This window comes from Brachyhypopomus gauderio, unplaced genomic scaffold (assembly GCF_052324685.1).
Source record: "Brachyhypopomus gauderio isolate BG-103 unplaced genomic scaffold, BGAUD_0.2 sc54, whole genome shotgun sequence".
Lineage (NCBI taxonomy): Eukaryota > Metazoa > Chordata > Actinopteri > Gymnotiformes > Hypopomidae > Brachyhypopomus > Brachyhypopomus gauderio.
The window spans coordinates 53,370-61,021 of NW_027506878.1; positions in this window are offsets into that span (position 1 = coordinate 53,370).

The window sequence follows — 7,652 nt, forward strand, 5'->3', positions numbered from 1 at the left end:
GACTGTTTCGCGCTGGCAGACGTGTCAGATGTGACAACCTCTGCTTTTGATACTCTGATCATATCAGGTTCATTACATTGACAGTAAGACTGTGCTCTGCAGCCACAATCTCTCTATATCAGTCAGTATAGCAGAGGCGCCTTCACTAAAGGCAGAAATGACCATACCTGCTGCTGCTTCAACCCTGCATTTACCATTACAATTAAATGTATAGGATATATCACTACCTGTTCATTTCATGTTTAATTGGTGCATTTATTTTTTACTTTTACATAACACATACCTATTTTATAAATTTTTTATTCATAAAACATTGTATTAATTTACTTTTATTCATAATTTGTGGAAAGATCTGTAGCGTAAAAGTAAAACTGACAAATAATAACATATTATTGAAAGACAGGGCACTTTATTAGTCTGTGGATCAGCTTCTTGTCTCTATCTCAACCCTGTCCCATACCTGTATTATTTTTGTAAACCTACATGCCCCAACCCTAACTCATGTTTTAAGAGCACCATTCGCATGTTCACTTCAAATGCCACATCTTCCCTAGTTACACCTTCAAGACACGTAGATGTAGGCTATATAGTTTTGCGGTACCCATCTCTTTCACACAGACTGCACTCTGCTGCAAAATCAAACTGCTGCAAAATCCGTGGTCTGATATTAATTTTAAGTCCTGCACCTACACAATTAGGACAAATTAATCCACTAATTAGTTCAAACGCGCTTTGCTGTGTGGCGCATCGGTCCGCACCGCTATCTAAAGTCTACTTATTTCCGAAGGACAGCTGATGCATCGATGCGCTGCGTGAAAGCATTTCATTATCTAATTGATTTTTGCAAGTTTCCCCTTGCATTTTCTCGCAAGTGACAATTGTTGTCTTTTCTGAGAAGCTGTTAAAAGTACTACTTTCAACATTTTTAGATTATAAAGTGCATTACTCTTAAGGTGTGGTTTCTGGTTTGTGAAATAAAATGTTCAATATCAGTTGTAAAACTGATAAAGTTAAACGCAGGATTTTTAAAAAAATCTTGTTGTCCATTGCAGTGGACAGTGGGTCTTATAATTCAGGCATGTTTTATTGCTGCTGTTAAAAACTTTATTTTGCAATTGCAGTGTATACAGACAAATCTGTTAAATACGGTGTAAAATAAGATTTAAAATATTTATTCTACACTTGAAGTGCTTCAGTTAATTGACAGCAGAAACATCAGAAATTGAATGCTTGGATAGTGATGATGGAGAAGATGTAGAGAGTGCAAGTCTCTCAAGAGTAGGTAAGTGTAGCTATCTGTTAAATATTGGTACTCCAATACTCCCATTGTTGTCCATAAAACTATGTATGAACATATAGCTATTTTTTATTATGGATTCCAGGAGATGAGGAAGTACCAGTTATAGGACAAGACGATATTGTCGAGATAATACATGATGAGGAAGGATCAGGGCAGGAAAATGAGGAAGAGGTTGTTTTATATTGTGAAGGTGATCCTTATGCTAACCTGACAAAGAACAAACATGTTCAGTAGTGTCGTACTCCTTATACTCCTGTGCTGTCTACTAGAGTATCCTATCACCACTGAACCATTAACTCATGCCTACTTCAAACGATACGTTACAAGAGGTGTTTGAGCTGATGACCATGACAAAAGTCTCTGCTGAACAAACTGCTGTCAGGAGGTACAAACGCTCCGTTATGTTTCCGCTCTGCCTGATCTGACCTCCTCTAGTTTTTAACCACATTCATTCTTCGCCTTTGACTCACAATGACTCAGGAAGCAGAGCCAATACAGACGTCGGAGACACGGCCAACAGCACACAGCCTGTAACCACCACGACCAAGTAACGTTTGAGTATATTGTAGCCTGTGTGGTTTTATTTGTTTATTTGTGTTAGTGTGTTTTCAGTGAAGTTCTGTAGTATACCGGATGATCTGGCAACCCATCAACTGACTGAGGCGCGTTTTCAAGAAGGACCGGTACGTTACTTTCTAGTCAGTAGGCTACTACTGCGCCAGGGCAACACTTCGGATTCTGTCATCGTTAAAAATATCTAACACACGGTATTATGCCCAAATTACATGTATTTTAAAACCGTGTATTACAGATAGTACAATGCTGAGAGATGTGTTTCTTCTGACAACAGGTAGTGGAAGTCGCAGGCAGACTAAACCGTTCTTCCGTAGTGCAGCATTCGTGGAGAATGTTGTGTTATGCTTGTTGAACACGATGAGCTTTGAATCTTTTGGTAGTGCTTAGGGTGACCAAACGTCCGTATTTCACGTCGTGTCCCACGAGGCTGAAGTTGGTTCCTTATTCGCCAGTATCTTATTCGCACTTTCCGTTCGACCTTAAAAAATAATGCGGTAGTTACATTATGTCGCCGCGATAGAATGTATTGTACGTTTCTATGGCTGTATCTCCTCATTCTTACATCGTCTCAGAAATCTGACATGCAGGTTTGATTGACCACATAAGTGACTGTATAAATCCAGAAGAAGAAGAATTTTTACTGTAGAATATTTTTATAATCATCCTGTGAACTTGGCATGTCAGGCGATAGAATCTGTTCAGTATATTATACTTTTGTGATCTTACATAAGTTTTCATCTTCAGATTCTCAAAATGTTTAAATATCTGACTGTAAGGGTGAATATATATCAATTAATTATAAACATAATTTCCCAGTTGGACTTGCTGTTTCTAGTTCACTCTTTATGTTCTAAATATAGACAAACAGTATTTGTTTGTCGTTTATCCTGATTTCATCCAGATTTTCTAAATGCCATATCAACTGCACCTCTGAACAGGTAATCCACTAAAATTAAACGGGTTTGTGAAAAGCAAGTCCTAGAATGGGAAGGCCTTTGCTTGTGTTGCTGCTAGAAGTGCTATTGCCTTCGTGAGACTAGACTAAAATTAATAATAATTAATAATGCCCTTTATTGATTATGAATCATTCCAATACCCAGTTTCCATTACAAGCACAGAAAGAAAAAGTCTATTGGAGTAGGCTAAATTATGTTTCATGTTAGAGTAATATTTTGAAGATTACCGAGCAAGGACAGAATGGACAAAACAGAAAGTACATAAATTTGAACTTAAGTGCCTAAAAAGGGCAAGTGAAGATGTGCAGTAAAATGTCACTGTACTCACAAGTATACAAATGGGTTACAGTGGTTTAATTAATTGCCGGAAAGTTTGACAATAAGCAAATAATGGCATAGAAAATGAGTAGAAAATCAAATGGTGATAATGAGGAGATAAAACCGTATGAAATAAGACAAAAGTATAATATACTGAACAGATTCTATCTCCTGACATGCCAAGTTCACAGGATGATTATTAAAATATTCTACGGTAAAAAATCTTCTTCTTCTGGATTTATACAGTCACTTATGTGGTCAATCAAACCTGCTTTACAGATTTTTGAGACGATGTAAGAATCAGGAGATACAGCCATAGAAACGTACAATACATTCTATCGCGGCGATACTACCGCATAGGGGTGGGCGATATGGGAAAAAAATAGTATCACGATTTTTTTCATAAAATCACGATATTGATTTTTTTATCATGATCTTCCTTCCAAAAAAAAAAAACAAAAAAAAAAATTGGGGCTACAAAGCTTTCTTTTTAAGCAGATTTAAATGAATGATATTGCAATTTTCCATGTGCAAACATTGTAAACAAAAAATGTAAACAACACACGTGACACTGTCACGTAGGGCTACGCCCCCCTCTCCTAGCTGTCACTCCGGTTTCCCTGTTCCTCGTGTCTGTTGTTCCCTGCTCCTTGAGCCCGCCTTGTTGTGTGTTTATGGTTTCCCCATGTCTGCCACGCCCATGTCATTATTGTCTTCACCTGTTTCCATAGTTGCCAGGTTTGCGGTTTTCACGCCAAATTGGGCTTGTTTGAAAATCCAGCCGCGAGTAAAAATTCTGGGGTCGCGGGGTACGGTTCTTTGGGCTACTTTTGAGTTGGGCCACCATGGGGGTTACAAGTCAACACAAAGAATCGATCGCGATATAATACTTAATTTGTCTCCATTTTAAACACTCGCCACCCCCCCACCCCCGTCAACTACTTTGGGCTTTGGGCTAGTTTAGGCTGCTGAAGGGCGGGTTTTACACTGACTTTGTGCGGGATATTTTTGTAGGACCTGGCAACCCTGCCTGTTTCTAGTCTAGTTCAATGTATTTATAGTCCCTGTGTCTCCCATGTCGGTATCGGTTATTTTGTGCTACTTACCTGTTTATTCTCTTGCCTCGTTCGTGCTCTAGTGGATTTAACTGTTTCTGTTTCGTCTTCGTTGTAAGTGCCGTTCAGCCTAGTCTTTGTTTCCCCTGCCTTGTTTTGTTCTTTGTGCCACCATGCCCGTTTATACTTCATGTTCGGACTGCCTACCTGTTATGACCCCTGCCCGGTATTACGACTCTGTCCATTCAATAAATCTCACTCTCCTCAGCATTTGTGTCCGCCTCCCTGCTCTGCGTCACGCAGTTCCTTACACTGTTAAAGTGCACTATTGCACTAAATATTTCCCAGTACTTTAAACTTAAAGTTAAATATTTATACATATAGTCGAAATGATTCGATATAATTAGCTTTTTTATCACATTATTTAATGGTGGTTTATTTTCAAAACGCCCAATCTTAACGTCTTCATGTTCTTTCATGTTTCGTCCTGGAATTACAAGAGGCTTGTATTTGTTAACGTAATACAAGAGAACTGTTCAGTCAGACAGATATTTGTTGTGAAACGAAGTAGTTACAATTTCAACTATTTTCAAGTACTTTAGCCTAAATTTCAGCACTTTTCAAACCTGAAACACAAAGCAACTTAAACTTCGTCTAGTAAATGTTCCTTCCCCTGTTTTTGAGGGATGTTTCTTTATACTACCACATATTGTTTGCGCGAGGCTTTCAGCCGTCGTTGTCCACGCAGTTTTTAGTTTGTACAAACACAACATGGAGGCGTGGAAGACGCACAGTTCACTGTGATTGGTCAGTCATACGCTCTACGTCTGACGCATCGGTGGGAACTAGCATAAAAAAGTAATTGCGCTGATTGGCAAAGGCGATCTATACGATTTCTCTAATTTGGTAGATTGCAGGGGCGATTTTAGGATCTGGTCTTTAGGGGTGCCCAGCCCCCAGTGCTCACAGAGGCACAATACCAAAGTATTGCGCAGGTGCAGAGCAAGTTTTTTGCATAATATAATATTTAAAAAATGTGTTGAGCCAGGGGGTGCTAAGCAACCTCACGGTGGTGCTCTAGCACCACTAAAAATACCCTAGCCTCGCCCCTGATTAACACCATCATCATTAACACCACTACAAATACCCTAGCCTTGCCCCTGGTTAACACCATCATCATTAACACCACTACAAATACCCTAGCCTCACCCCTGGTTAACACCATCATCACTAACACCACTACAAATACCCTAGCCTCGCCCCTGGTTAACACCATCATCATTAACACCACTACAAATACCCTAGCCTCGCCCCTGGTTAACACCATCATCATTAACACCACTACAAATACCCTAGCCTCGCCCCTGGTTAACACCATCATCATTAACACCACTAAAAATACCCTAGCCTCGCCCCTGGTTAACACCATCATCATTAACACCACTACAAATACCCTAGCCTCGCCCCTGGTTAACACCATCATCATTAACACCACTACAAATACCCTAGCCTCGCCCCTGGTTAACACCATCATCATTAACACCACTACAAATACCCTAGCCTCGCCCCTGGTTAACACCATCATCATTAACACCACTACAAATACCCTAGCCTCGCCCCTGGTAGATTGCCTGCAATTTTCCACTCGTTATCGCCATTCACGATTTTATATCGTCATATCGTGCACCCCTACTACCGCATTATTTTTTAAGGTGGAAAGGAAAGTGCGAATAAGACACTGGCGAATAAGGAACCAACTTCAGCCTCTTTCATGTCCCGGGTTTTTTTTTTAAGTGAGGAAATGTCCTGGTTTTTTAATTACTTTCATTGAACTATCATTTGTTATTGGAATTTTTGTTGTTGATTTTTATTCAAAAGCATTTTGAATAAACCAACTGTAAATATTATGTTATTGTGCTAAAGCACCACCAACTCTGACCTTTATCAACGAAAGTGCCCTTTTGAAACTTTTGAAACGTTTTTTTTTTTTTTTTTTTTTTTAATTATTATTATTATTAACATTTTACTGAGGTCGGTTTGAAATGATCTTTTGAAAACCTGAGCGATTAAAACAATGCCCTGAAATGAGCCACCACCTCGCACACACCCGACCTCTCTCTTCCTTTAACACCAGATGCGCTGCAGCAGCAGTTCAGTTCAGTGAGTGGAAGGAAGCGTCTTCAGCACAGCACACACGTTCACAGATAGACTTCTTCTCCCGTCCCCACCAGGCAGGTAACATATACATCAAGTAAAATCGTACCGTTAGCCCTCTAAGCGCAACGAGAAATCATTTTGTTGTGCAGTTAAATGTCTCATACAGCACCAAACTACTAAGCATTTTTAGCCGACTGGTCACCTGATAAACTAGTCGCTCTAGCCCAAATCAATGATAGATAACGTGAGGACGACCACATACAAAAAATTCAGGTAGAGTTTGCAAATCTATGTGTTAAGCTGAACGTTTTCTGTTGTATAGGTTTTGTTAGGCAACATAAATTAACACATTCATTTGTGAAAGAAGAAACAGGAAGTTCCCCATTACCTGTGAAAAATGCCCATCTGCATTCATATAATGACAACACTCAGTAGCCTATAACTCCTCCTACTTTACGGTCTTTTTATTGTCTTAATTGTGGGCCTATATTGATTTACTAATTGCAAAATATATGCAACAAGGCCTGCAGACAGTGGAGGGTAAACAGAAGTTAACTGAAGGACTTAACAATGACTGTATATAGTTAATATTGGATATGGATTTTATCGGTTGGCGGTGTGACTTTTTCCATTGAAAACTCACGTTTAGAGAATGTTACAAATAAAAGTCAAATTTCATTCAACATGTGCTTGTAATTTTTTTTTTTATAATCAGAGGTGTCAATTCCAGGTTCAGAAAGTAAAAGTCCTCACCAGGATTTTGCTTAGGCTTCCTGGATTGTGTTGATTCCACTAATTTGACCTGAATTGCACTAATTAGATTGCACTAATCTGCTTGAGCAAAATCCTGGTGAGGACTTTTACTTTATGAACCTGGAATTGACATCTCTGTTTATAATGAAGTGTTCCACGTGTGCTTCAGACCCTTCATGAGCCAAGTGTTACAGTCTGTTCAGTCTGCACTGCTCTTTACTTTTACATTTATGGCATTTGGCAGACACCCTTATCCAGAGCGACTTACATTTTATCTAATTTTTATACCTTTAAATCGGCACTCCTAGTACTGACCAAACACAAACTGCATACAGTCCTGGGCCTCACCTATCACCCTGGACTCAGTAGGAGAGCCTCACTGACGTTTATTTCACTTTGTAAGGTGATTTAGCAGCAGACTGGACCACATGTTTTTCTGGACATGCATTTAATTTAGGGGTGGGCTTAGATAATTTTTTTAAATCTAGATTAATCTCACTGAAATCTTGAAATTAATCTAGATTAAAATGGCTCATA